Source organism: Saccostrea cucullata, unplaced genomic scaffold, assembly GCF_032062105.1.
Source record: "Saccostrea cucullata isolate Sc308-1 unplaced genomic scaffold, CSIRO_AGI_Scuc_v1 ctg704, whole genome shotgun sequence".
Taxonomy (NCBI): Eukaryota; Metazoa; Mollusca; class Bivalvia; order Ostreida; family Ostreidae; genus Saccostrea; species Saccostrea cuccullata.
In genome coordinates this window covers 7,996-20,448 of record NW_026926216.1, presented here as the reverse complement: position 1 = coordinate 20,448, position 12,453 = coordinate 7,996, and the positions used below count along the sequence as shown (strand labels likewise).

The window sequence follows — 12,453 nt, the reverse complement described above, 5'->3', positions numbered from 1 at the left end:
GAATCTACACTACCCCAGAATGCTTCCACATAAGTTTCAGCTTTTCTGGCCCAGTGGTTCCTGAGAAGAAGATTTTCAAAGATTTCTCCTATATATTTCTATGTAAAACTTTGATTCCCTATAATGGCCCCGCCCTTCCCCCGGGGGTCATGATTCCTACAATTTAGAATTTACACTACCCCAGAATGCTTCCACATAAGCTTCACTTTTTCTGGCCCAGGGGTTCTTGAGAATAAGATTTTCAAAGATTTTTCCTATATATTTCTATATAAAACTTTGATTCCCCATTGTGGCCCCGCCCTTCCCCCGGGGGGTCATTATTTGAACAATTTAGAATCTACATTATACCAGGATGCTTCCACATAAGTTTCAGCTTTACTGGTCCAGTGGTTCTGGAGAAGAAGATTTTCAAAGATTTTTCCTATATATTTCTATGTAAAACTTTGATTCCCCATTGTGGCCCCGCCCTTCCCCCGGGGGTCATGATGTGAACAATTTAGAATCTACACTATACCAGGATGCTTCCACATAAGTTTCAGCTTTTCTGCCCCAGTGGTTCTTGAGAAGAAGATTTTCAAAGATGTTTCCTATATATTTCTATATAAAACTTTGATTCCCCATTGTGGCCCCGCCCTTCCCCCGGGGGTCGTGATTTGAACAATTTAGAATCTACACTACCCCCAGGATGCTTCCACATACGTTTCAGCTTTACTGGCCCAGTGGTTCTTGAGAAGAAGATTTTTTAATGACCCAACCCTATTTTTGTCTTTTCTTGATTATCTCCCCTTGCGAGGGGATATGTCCCTCCATTTTAACAATTTAAATTCCCCTTCACCCAAGGATGCTTTGTACCAAGTTTGGTCAAAATTGGCCCAGTGGTTCTTGAGAAGAAGTCGAAAATGTGAAAAGTTTACAGACGGACAGACAGACGGACAGACACACATTTGGTTATATATTGGGTACATCAAGTCCAAGTCCTATTGGATACTGCTAATTGGATACAAAAAAAGTGTACACACGAGAGAGCATTATTTGGGTAGTTACTGTTCAAATCTTATTGGATATTTATCCTCGTGTCCTTGTGTCCGTTTTTTCTTATTGTTTTTTATTCATTTCAAATTTATTATATATTTAATATTTGCTGGTAAATTCAGACAAGACTGAAAACCTTTGGTTTTGAACCCATATTTTTGTCAATTTCTGTGATATAGCTCTTTTATTGTAACACCTAACTTATTTGTTCTTAGCAAAAAGGATATACACCTGTATATTTCAAAATAACTAATATTAAAATATATGAATACCTAAGTGCAAAAAACTGAATTGTGAAAACACAACTCAACACATCTCAGACTCTGTTCAACCTTTCTTGAATAACATCATTAAGTATTTATAAGGAGAAACCTTTTTGAGTCATGACCAATTAATAATAAGCAAATGCCCATTCCATGTTAAACAGAATGAAGGTATCCAACAGGCATTGGACAGGTGTCCTATATCTGTTGGGTTGTATTTTAACGAAGGGATTAAACTACCCAAGAACAATTGAACATGTGTACATTGTCCAATTCTATTTGGGTTTCTTGAATCTCCTCATCAAAATACAACCCAACAGGTAATGGACACCTGCCCAACTCCTCTTGGATATCTACATCCCACCCAACAGGTAATGGACACTTGTCCAATTCTTCTTGGGTTTCTTGAATTGTTTCATCAGAATACCACCCAACAGGTAATGGACATCCGTCCAACTCCTCTTGGATATCTACATCCCGCCCAACAGGCAATGGACACTTGTCTGATTCTTGGGTTTCTTGAGAATCCCCTCATCAAAATACAACCCAACAGGTAATGGACACCTGTCCAACTCCTCTTGGATATCTACATCCCACCCAACAGGTAATGGACACTTGTCCAGTTTTTTTGAGTTTCTTGAATTGTTTCATCAGAATACCACCCATCAGGTAATGGACATCTGTCCAACTCCTCTTGGATATCTACATCCAACCCAACAGGCAATGGACACTTGTCTAATTCTTGGGTTTCTTGAATCTCCTCATCAAAATACAACCCAACAGGTAATGGACACCTGTCCAACTCCTCTTGGATATCTACATCCCACCCAACAGGTAATGGACACTTGTCCAATTCTTCTTGGGTTTCTTGAATTGTTTCATCAGAATACCACCCAACAGGTAATGGGCACCTGTCCAACTCCTCTTGGATATCTACATCTCACCCAACAAGTAATGGACACTTGTCCAATTCTTCTTGGGTTTCTTGAATTGTTTCATCAGAATACCACCCAACAGGTAATGGACACCTGTCCAACTCCTCTTAGTTATCTACATCCCACCCAACAGGTAATGGACACTTGTCCAATTCTTCTTGGGTTTCTTGAATTGTTTCATCAGAATACCATACAACAGGTAATGGACATCCGTCCAAATTCTCTTGGATAATGCATCCCACCCAACAGGCAATGGACACTTGTCTGATTCTTGGGTTTCTTGAGAATCCCATCATCAGAATACTACCCAACATGAATGGACACCTGTCCAACTCCTCTTGGATATCTTCTTCCCTTCAATAGTATATAAACTAAAAGGTATTGGACATTCTTCTTGGGTTACTCAATTTTTTTTTCATAAGAAAGAAAACCCAATAGGTATTGGACATTGGTTCAACTCTTCTTGGATATTACATCCCAACATTAGAATAAAACCCAACAGGTGATGTTTACCTGTCCAATTCTTCTTGGATTACTTATACCCTTCTTTAAAATTGTCAGATTTGTCTTGGATATTTATACTCTTGCATTAGATTGCAAACCCAATAAGTACGACATTTACCTTCCCTAGCTGAATTCAAATTTATCTGCATAAGCATACATAAGTCCAAAACATATTTAATACTTTAATTCTAACATTCCACATCTCATTCAGTGTACACTTCACAAATGATAGGAAATATATAAGCATTTTGTTCCTTAAACTATTTGGCTTTTAAAGAATTTTATAACCATGTTTGCAAAATTTAAATTTAAATATTGGAACTTGGAGCAAGTCATTACAGGTAGAGCAAGATGCTGAAAACCATATTGATAAATAGATCACACCCTTATAAAATATTTGCGTTGATTGTGTTGTATTAAATGGAAAATTTCTATAATCCTGTTTATTACAGATACATGTACAATGCATATTTTCCCTGTAATAATAAAAATACTTCTGAGATGTAAAAGAATGGATTAAATAGTCACCGATGTTAAAAGATATTACATGATCTCATTAATCTGGTTTGGAAATAACAAACTTAGTTTTGAAGCCGATAAAACAGTGTCGCACCAGAAAACTCAGTTACAAGTACAATGAATGAATTCGTTGTATCAAAACTTTAAAATAATTGATGCACTATGTCCTAATCTTTTCGACAAATCGGGATAAAGATATTAAATTAAATCATCACTGTTATAAGTCTTAGAGCTAGAGAAAAGTCATTACATGCCCAAATTTTACATGTAAGACTTTGATCCTATATTTCAATAAATGTCAAAATGGTTTTATTTTTTTTTTGTTTCTGTTCAATACTTTCTTCTTCAGGGTCTCTCATGGCCTATACTGTATGATACCTTCATTGACCCTGCTCTTTTATATTGCCATATGTTTATCCAGTAGCAGTGGCTATGCTCAGGCAATCTGTGAAATATTCCTCATTTCATGCATCTCCTTCAGTTCCGCCTCTGTCCATTTTATTCATTCTGCAATTAGATAAAGGCATTTCTTTGCCGTATAAAACATGTTTTTCTTGACTACAGCAAGATCACCCTTTATGTTGATCAAACCCAACCAAGAAGTAGAAGTATATTTCTTATTCAGAAATATGTAATGATAAATAAAATGGAAGAAAAACTAAATTCTATCAACTCTTTTTTTTTCTTCTATGTCTAACTGCATCTTCATCCTAACCCCCATCCGCCATAATTTTATCAAATTGGAATCATCATTCAACACACAAAACGATGTTGCATATTAATTAGACAGTATGTTAGTTTTTGATTGTTAAGAAGTACATTTTACACCTATTTCTTGCAAATTTTAGACTTCTAATGTAACACTATCAGTACATTAGGGGTACATAATCTGCAAAAACATCTTTACACTTAATGATAAAGCTTTCACATTAGTATTGTTTTTAGCCTAATGGTTCTGCTAAAGAGGATTTAAAATTGACCCAAACCTTACTAACTGCTTTGAAATTATATTGACAGGGACAGAGACACACTTGACACTCCACACCCCCTTCCTGGGGTATGCTTTGCACAAAATTTAATTAAAATTGACTAAGCTGGATAGAAGTTGAAAATATGAAAAATTACAGTCAAACAGATTATGAATAACTTTCAGCACATCAGACATGAAGTAGTGATCCTTAAATAAAATACACCTACAAGATGAAGCTGTTTTATTCCTTTGAAGTGATATCTAGTATTGTTTCTTTTCCTGTATGCCACCTCTATCAGAACAAAATGTTATACATGTATTAACATAACCTATGACCGTATAGTACCCCAGTATTTACTTTACAATTAATTAAGTTCTAGAACCAAACCTCAGATGCCCTTAAAACAAATGATTCTAAACTGGCAAAGGTAAAGGGCATCTGAAGAATTTAAAATATAATGATAGTACAAACAAGCAAACAGTGTGCATAAAAATGTTGGCAAACACTAGAAAAAATACTTAGGTACTTTCTCAAACTTAACATGAATACTAAAGAGGTTTAATGTAGCTGTATTGCACATACCAAAAGCTTTCCTGCAGTTAAAAGTTGGTTGCCTAGTATAGTTATGTAGTATGTACAAGTTTTCTCTTCTAATTTAAGAAGCGAAAATGTCTCTAAAAATCTTATGGTTGGTATGAAGTATTCCTGTTCATTTTACTGATTACTTACAATTGTCCTATTTCTGAGGGTCATCTTCTCATGGGTGTGTTCTCTGCAATGTTTACAATTGAAGTTCCTGTTTAACCTGTTACATATTGAAAATCCTCAATGAACATGATTATGGTTTTAATTTCCATTGTAATTATTGATTACTTTTATAAAAAAAAATCTAAACCAATTTATTGTAACATAATACCAAGAAAGATATTTATGTAATATAAATGCAAAAAAAAGAATCATTATCTCCAGTTATCCTGAAATCACAAGTAAACATTAATCATATAAATTCACATACGTAAACCCATTAGCTTTTTGTGCTATTAAATCATAGTCATCGCTGTGCAATAAAGGAAATCAAGTACTAATCCACTGCTTTGTGGCAATAAAGTTACTATCCCCGAGTAAAAAGTGACAAGCCCAAATATAGAGGCAAAAATTAAAAAGTAACATTGAAAAAAAGTTCATCGTGAAAAAAAGTCAGGGGTCCGTTTCATCAAAAGTCGTAAAGTTAAGCCTTAACTTAGGCGTACTTCCGGGGATTACGCCAAAATTTGTCTAGCGTAATTTGCGTTTTACCAAGTGGCGTAAGTCTAGTCGTAAAATATACGCTTAGTCACAGAACTAAGTCCTTGACAACGTTGCATTGCGCTGGCGCAAAAACATAAACATTGTCCAAAGCGTACAAACATGTATAAATTCCGTAGCACGTCAAAGTACAGAATAACACAAGTTATAGATAAATTAATACTTGCACTAATTGAAACATGCATGGGTTTATAGTGTTATGTAAGAGACATGATTTTTGGAAATTTAATTACAGCCATACCCCCTCTTCCCGAAATTGATACAGGTTAATAACTTCGCCTTTGATAATAAATTTCATGATTCGATAAATACTGATTCTACTGACAAATACTAATAATCAAGTTGGAGACAGAATACGATTTAAAAATTTTAATAAAAAATGTATATGCAAGCAAAAATAATGAAAACAAAATGCAAACGGTTTACATATGAACACATTTTGAGTCAAGAAATAAATTTTACAAGTTTACTACTATGGTATATGTAAGATAATCCTCTCTGTATTTATTAATTTTTTGTCAATTCAATTGATACATAATTGTTCAGTTATAGAAAAAAATTCTTTACTATCTGCAGATTAAATGCGATGTATCGTTTTAAAAGTACGCAGAGAGAGAGAGAGAGAGAGAGAGAGAGGTTTGGAAAAATGACTACAAAGATATTCTTACAAAAATTCTCTGCTTGTGTGGTCTCTGTCTTTAAAATTTAGTTACAGCTACTCTTTATTTTGTTTTCATTAAAATGTAAGTAATGCAGGAAATCAAAAAGATGTATATTTTCATCTTATATATGCTTTATATGCGCTCAGATTATCTTATACTATGTAAGATTTGCTCTTTTAAACAAAATTATGAAAATTAAAGATGTCTTCTGCATCAATGTTTGTCTGAGAAAACAAAATTAGGAATAATTTATTCTTGAACTTAACTGTGTAATTATCACCATCTTACATCGATATTATAAAAGCAATAATTTATTACCACTTTCAAAAATCTCTTATTGTCTATGAGACCCCAACCCCCTCCCTGGGTTGGGGTCTACATGATTCGCCGGGAACATCACTTGTCCCAGATACCTAGGAAAATAATTACTTTCGTCCTTAACTAAGTAATCTGTACATTCAATGTTAATTAATCTGCAAATTCGGGAGATTTTCAAGCGGGGTGTAGATATACAGTTATATTTGTAAATTGATCTACAATACCTTAGACATACAATACCACAACCAAATGTGTTTGAAGGCATTGTCAGAACGTAAGAAATCTCTAATAAGACCATCTTTTCTTCTCAGCAGAAATTTATCAAAATATTAATTGAGTACGTTATTACTCAAATCAACTACGTCCCCAAGTAGCTGTAACAACCACCCCCCGCTTCATAATATGTATAAATAAATAATGCATTTTTTGTATTTTGAATTCTTCTTAGAACCTTACTTTTTCTTTAGAACTCGCTAAAATTAATAAAAAGGCCTTATTTTAACTTTACGCCTTAACTTACGCCTACCCATGAGTAGACGTAAAATTTTGGCCTAAATTTAGTCAGGCGTAACGATACACTCTTTAATGAAATGCTAATATTCGTGCTAGTCCCGACTTTACGCCGGCGTAGCGCTACGACTGGGCGTACGACCTTTGATGAAACGGGCCCCTGGGAATTAACTACATATGATTCTTTTTAAAATTAATGTTTAATTTAATTTTCGCTAGTAAAATTTCATCATATATAAATTAATGATTTTAAAAAATTAAAACGAAGCAAAAATCATTTTGTTTTCCTCTTGAATCATTTAAAGCCATATATGGCGTATGTACAATGAAAATTATTAGACTAAAATTATAAGAACTTATTATTTGTATCATTACTTTATATAAACATGATAAAGATAGAAATTTTCCGTACATTACAAAATCTAAGTCAATTGCGTTATAAAGATATCAAAATTTAATTTGGATTCTTGGAATTTTCTCCGACTTGGAAGAAAATACAAAAGATTTAAATAACACATTACAGAGTAGATAAAATCGTATTATTAGATAAAACGAGGTGTTCTCCGTGCTCCGAATTGTATGAAAAGCTTTAATTTAAATGAATTAACTATATTTCTTTACTTAATTTTGTATTTTTCAAAAATATATTTTCTCAGTTACGCCATATATGGCTTAAAAAACGCTACATAATTGCATGACACAAGTTTATCATTGAGCTGATTGAGTGAATGTATATAATTTAATAATGAGATATCTGTGAGGCATATATGTACAAGCAAATATTGCTTTATTAAACAAAGGAAAGGGGGGAATTCAAATTAGGAAATAAAAGATTGTTTTAAGTAATTAAGTCTTGTAGTACTGCAAAATGGATGCAGTTGTCGAGATTTATGGATAATATGAGCATGCTGTCTGGAATATTTCAATATTAGAGAATTTAATAGCAAAAAAGAGTGAAAATACCGGTGGTGCTTTTCATGTATTACATGTGTATTTTAAAATTCCTAATAGCCCAAAGGGATTCCTCAGTGCAGAAAACCACTAGCCCCATCCTCAAAAATGGAAGCCCCGGGTGTAGCGCGATGCTAATTACACACCCATCATGTGAAATAGTTATAGTAGCCCTATATCAATTTCAGTTTTGTTTTAAATTAATTAAAACAAATGACAAAAACAATAATTTAAAAAAAAAATCAAAATAAAGCAGACACTCAGTCAAAATCAAAGACAGAAAGAAGCACAGTTTTGACTGAAAGTTTTTCAGTAATACAATGAATCTCTTAATTACATATCAGATGAGATAAACTTACATACAATTATTTAGTTGTTGTCAATTATCCCATTTATCATCATCTCAGCTCACTTTGCGATTGTAATACTATCTACATGAACCGATAATTTACAGCTGATTTATGAATACACGATTGTTAAAATTTTCATTTCCCTTTCCAATATACATTGTCAGAACATACTTAGTTGGTTATGATATAAAATTAATTAATAAACACTTTCTATCTATTAAAGATTATCTAACAATATACGATCATTTATTAAATACTTCTCGCCCTCAAGACAGTTAAAAAGACAGAGAAAATTCAATATACAAACAAGTACAACTTAGGATTAATTGTTCCGATATATCTATTTTAATTTTGTGCACAATTGTTTTCAAAATTACATTAAAATCTATTTTCCTTAAACAAGAACCCAGCAATGTATAAATATTAATCGAATTAACTTACCTTTTCTCTTGTCAATCAGAAAATCTTGTTGACATTAAGTGTTTCTTAGTCGCCATATTTTTTTCCCATGAAAACAAACGTTGTTATGATCAGGATCAACGGAAGTTGATTTTCGGAACTCTCGAAAATTTAGAGTTCCGAATGTAAAACTGAAACAACAAAACACGGTGCGTCCGTGAAAGCAACTTTTTTGGACACTTTTTTGGACAAATCGTCGTGTCCAAGTTTTGTTGGGTACTAACCTGCAAATACCCAATTAGGGTGTTTTAAGCATATTCAGCGACACTTCTTATTGGGTATACCCAATAAGCAAAAAGTACCCAATAAGTACAATCTTGGCATGAAAAATACCCAATAAATGCACTCTCGTAAACACGGACAGACGGACGGACGGACAGACAGACAGACGGACGGACGGACGACGGACAAAATGTGATCAGAAAAGCTCACTTGAGCCTTCGGCTCAGGTGAGCTAAAAATATTTTCACAACAGTGGGTCTCATCTATTACTAAGCAGCAACGATGTCCCAACGTCATCATGGCTTATCTCTTGAATACAAAATTTGCAATCAAATGGAGCAAAAATTTATGCAAAAGACAAGAATTTTGTCTAAAAAAATTGGAAAAAGATCAAATAATTCTAATAAATGTTACTTAAATCAAGACGGATTAAAGCAAAATGAAACACATAATTAAAAGAAGTGCAAGTGAACTGAAAATGAGTACCGAAAGGTTACTAGTATGCAGCATTTAACAGGCTTTAAAACCTTAATTTTTACCTCATTTTTTATTCAATCGAATAAAAGGGTAAGGGAAAATCAAAATAGTTTGGGGTATAAGTATATGTTAAATTTATTTGCAAGACTTTAAATATCAAAGAAAAAAGCCAACCTAAGACGCAGAACGTGTCTTTTCTTTGACTTTGTCAATAAATTGAGTTCAATTCAATTCAAAGATTTTATAGCAATTGTTTTCGATCAATCATTACTTTGGGATCAACACTTGTATGTTTATTATCAAACAGAAAGATTATACATACCTAGGTTAGATAAAATTTCAAATAAATACATTCTAAGATAAGATATGCAATTACTCTATTTACAACAATGAAATATATGGAGATAATGAACATTATTCAAGCTCAAAAGTCCATAAAACAATACAAAGTAGGAAGCAGAGCAGACACAGACCTCCAAAACATAAAGGTGGGATCAGGTGCCATGGAGGAGTGAGAATCTCCTGCCGACCAGGCACACCCGTGTGCTCTGTGTCATGATCGGGAAATAACGGAAAATCCGCCGTTAATTCAGCGTGAAAATAATGGACTGACAATTAGTATGAAAAACGTCAGTCAGCATTTGACTTAATGAAAAATTGAATTTGCTGAAAGAATAAAATTAATTCATTGTGCACAAACTACCTTGCAAAAACACAGGAACACTCTCTTCAAATTCAATGGTTCCTTTTCAAAGAAAGTTCTGAACAAAATTGCAGTACATTGCATTTGTACATATATGTATGCATTTCGTGGAAAGTAAAAATGTGGTTTACTATACATGTAATTCTACATGTTAGTACACTGAGTCGTTTTTTATCTATACTTCTAGAAAAAAATACATGTAATTGTTTTTGATTGAAAAATGAAGCCTTTTCATTTTAGTTATTTACAGATTTCATATATATTTGACCAGCTATGCGTTTGTTTTGAAAATAATTACACAAGAGTACTAGTATTTCAAAGAAGCACGTGTGTTGAACGCTTTATACATGAATGGTATGATGATAACGAACAATATTCAATATCAAAGTTCACAAAACAATACAATATAGGAGCAGAGCATACACGGACCTCCAAAACATGAGAGGTGGAATCAGGTGCTATGGAGGAGTGAGCATCCCCTGCCGACCAGGCACTCCCGTGTGCTCTGCGTCATGATCGGGAAATAACGGAAAATCCGGCGTCAATTCAGTGTGAAAATAATGGACTGACAGTTAGTATGAAAAACTTCAGTCAGCATTTGACTTAATGAAAAATTGAATTTGCTGAAAGAATAAAATTAATTCATTGTGCACAAACTACCTTGCAAAAAACACGGGAACACTCTCTTCAAATTCAATGGTTCCTTTTCAACAAGAAAGTTCTAAACGAAATTGCAGTACATTGCATTTCGAGGAAAGTAAATATGTGTTTTTCTATAATCTTACATGTTTTTCTTCCCAAAAAAGTACACTGGGTCGTTTTTTATCTACACTTCTAGAAAAAAAATACATGTATTTGTTTTGGATTGAAAAATGAAGCCTTTTCATTTTAGTTATTTACAGATTTCATATATATTTGACCAGCTATGCGTTTGTTTTGAAAATAATTACACAAGAGTGTTTCAAAGAAAGACGTGTGTTGAACGCTTTATACATTCATGAATGATATGATGATAACGAACACTATTCAATATCAAAGTTCATAAACCAATACAAAATAGGAGCAGAGCAAACACGGACCTCCAAAACATGAGAGGTGGGATCAGGTGCCAGGGAGGAGTGAGCATCCCCTGTCGACCGTTCACACCCGCCGGGTGCTTCTTGTCATTATCGGGAGATAATAGAAAAATACGTCGTCAATTCAGCGTATAAATAATGGACTAACAATTAGTATGAAAAAAGTCAATCAGTATTTGACTCAATGATAAATTGTATTTGCTGACAAGGTCATTGTTTCGACCATAGAACTTACGAAATGATGACTTTAAACAAGACTGCTGACATTCTTGTTTCATCAACTTGTTTGTCAATAATTCTCCTCGTTTTATAGAAATTGTACATACGTAGAGCATTGCTCTTGCAAATCGAATGAATTGAAAGATATAAACTCCGTATTCAGTTGATGAAGGTATATTTCTGCACATAATTAAGTACGGGAAGTTGACGATTAAAAAAGTTAAAGTCATCACGTTTATCACTGAGCTTGGTTGTACGAATACCATGAAAGTCTTTTTCAAGAAAAATATCCGAATATGATAAAGATGTGTCAGACTCTGTGCACATGGTATCTTTTATCTCAAGCTCATCGGGATATATCATATCTACGTTAAATGGAAATTACAAATGTAAATTGAAAATACGTCGTCGATATTTCTTAATGTCGACTTGAAGGCCACAACAAGTGGTAAGTTTTTGATTGACATATGTATTTGTGGTGTATGTAAATGTAAATTTGTGCTGCATGTAAATGTAAGAATCAAAACTTAATAATCGTACTGCAAAAATTAATATTGTCATCTCTTAAAGTATTTTATTATATGATCGAATAATTTTCTTATCTCTGATTGGCTGAGATCCAACTATGTTAGAAAAATACTACGTTGTCTTGAGCTGCACGTGACGTTCCAGGTCAATACAAGGAATTATTGCAGGTCAATATAAGGAATTATTGACCTGTTCCATTTTTTCTGTTACAATGTGTTCTTGTGAAATTTCTTGTTAAAATTTTCAATTAAACCAAAGAAACAGTCTTGTAGGGGTTTGCTATCATTTAATCATATAATAAAACAGTTATTACTGTTTTTTGCGGTCAGTACGATGATTTCGCCACATTCGAAGTACAATATTCACTTCGCCCTTCGGGCTCAGTGAATATTGTACTCCTCAGGTGTCTAAATTATCGTATTGACCTAAAAAAAACAGCAATAATTGTA

At 33.4% G+C, this 12,453-nt stretch overlaps 1 long non-coding RNA gene across 1 annotated transcript; it reads right to left on the bottom strand.

Moving 5' to 3' along the window:
- Positions 1-3,162: 3,162 nt before the first annotated feature.
- On the bottom strand, positions 3,163-9,245 carry LOC134271127 (uncharacterized). Its single transcript, XR_009992961.1, has 3 exons — positions 8,762-9,245; positions 4,954-5,029; positions 3,163-3,760 (listed from the first exon to the last, which is right to left on the bottom strand). It is a non-coding gene; the product is annotated as an uncharacterized LOC134271127 (long non-coding RNA).
- Between the last annotated feature and the right edge of the window lie 3,208 nt (positions 9,246-12,453).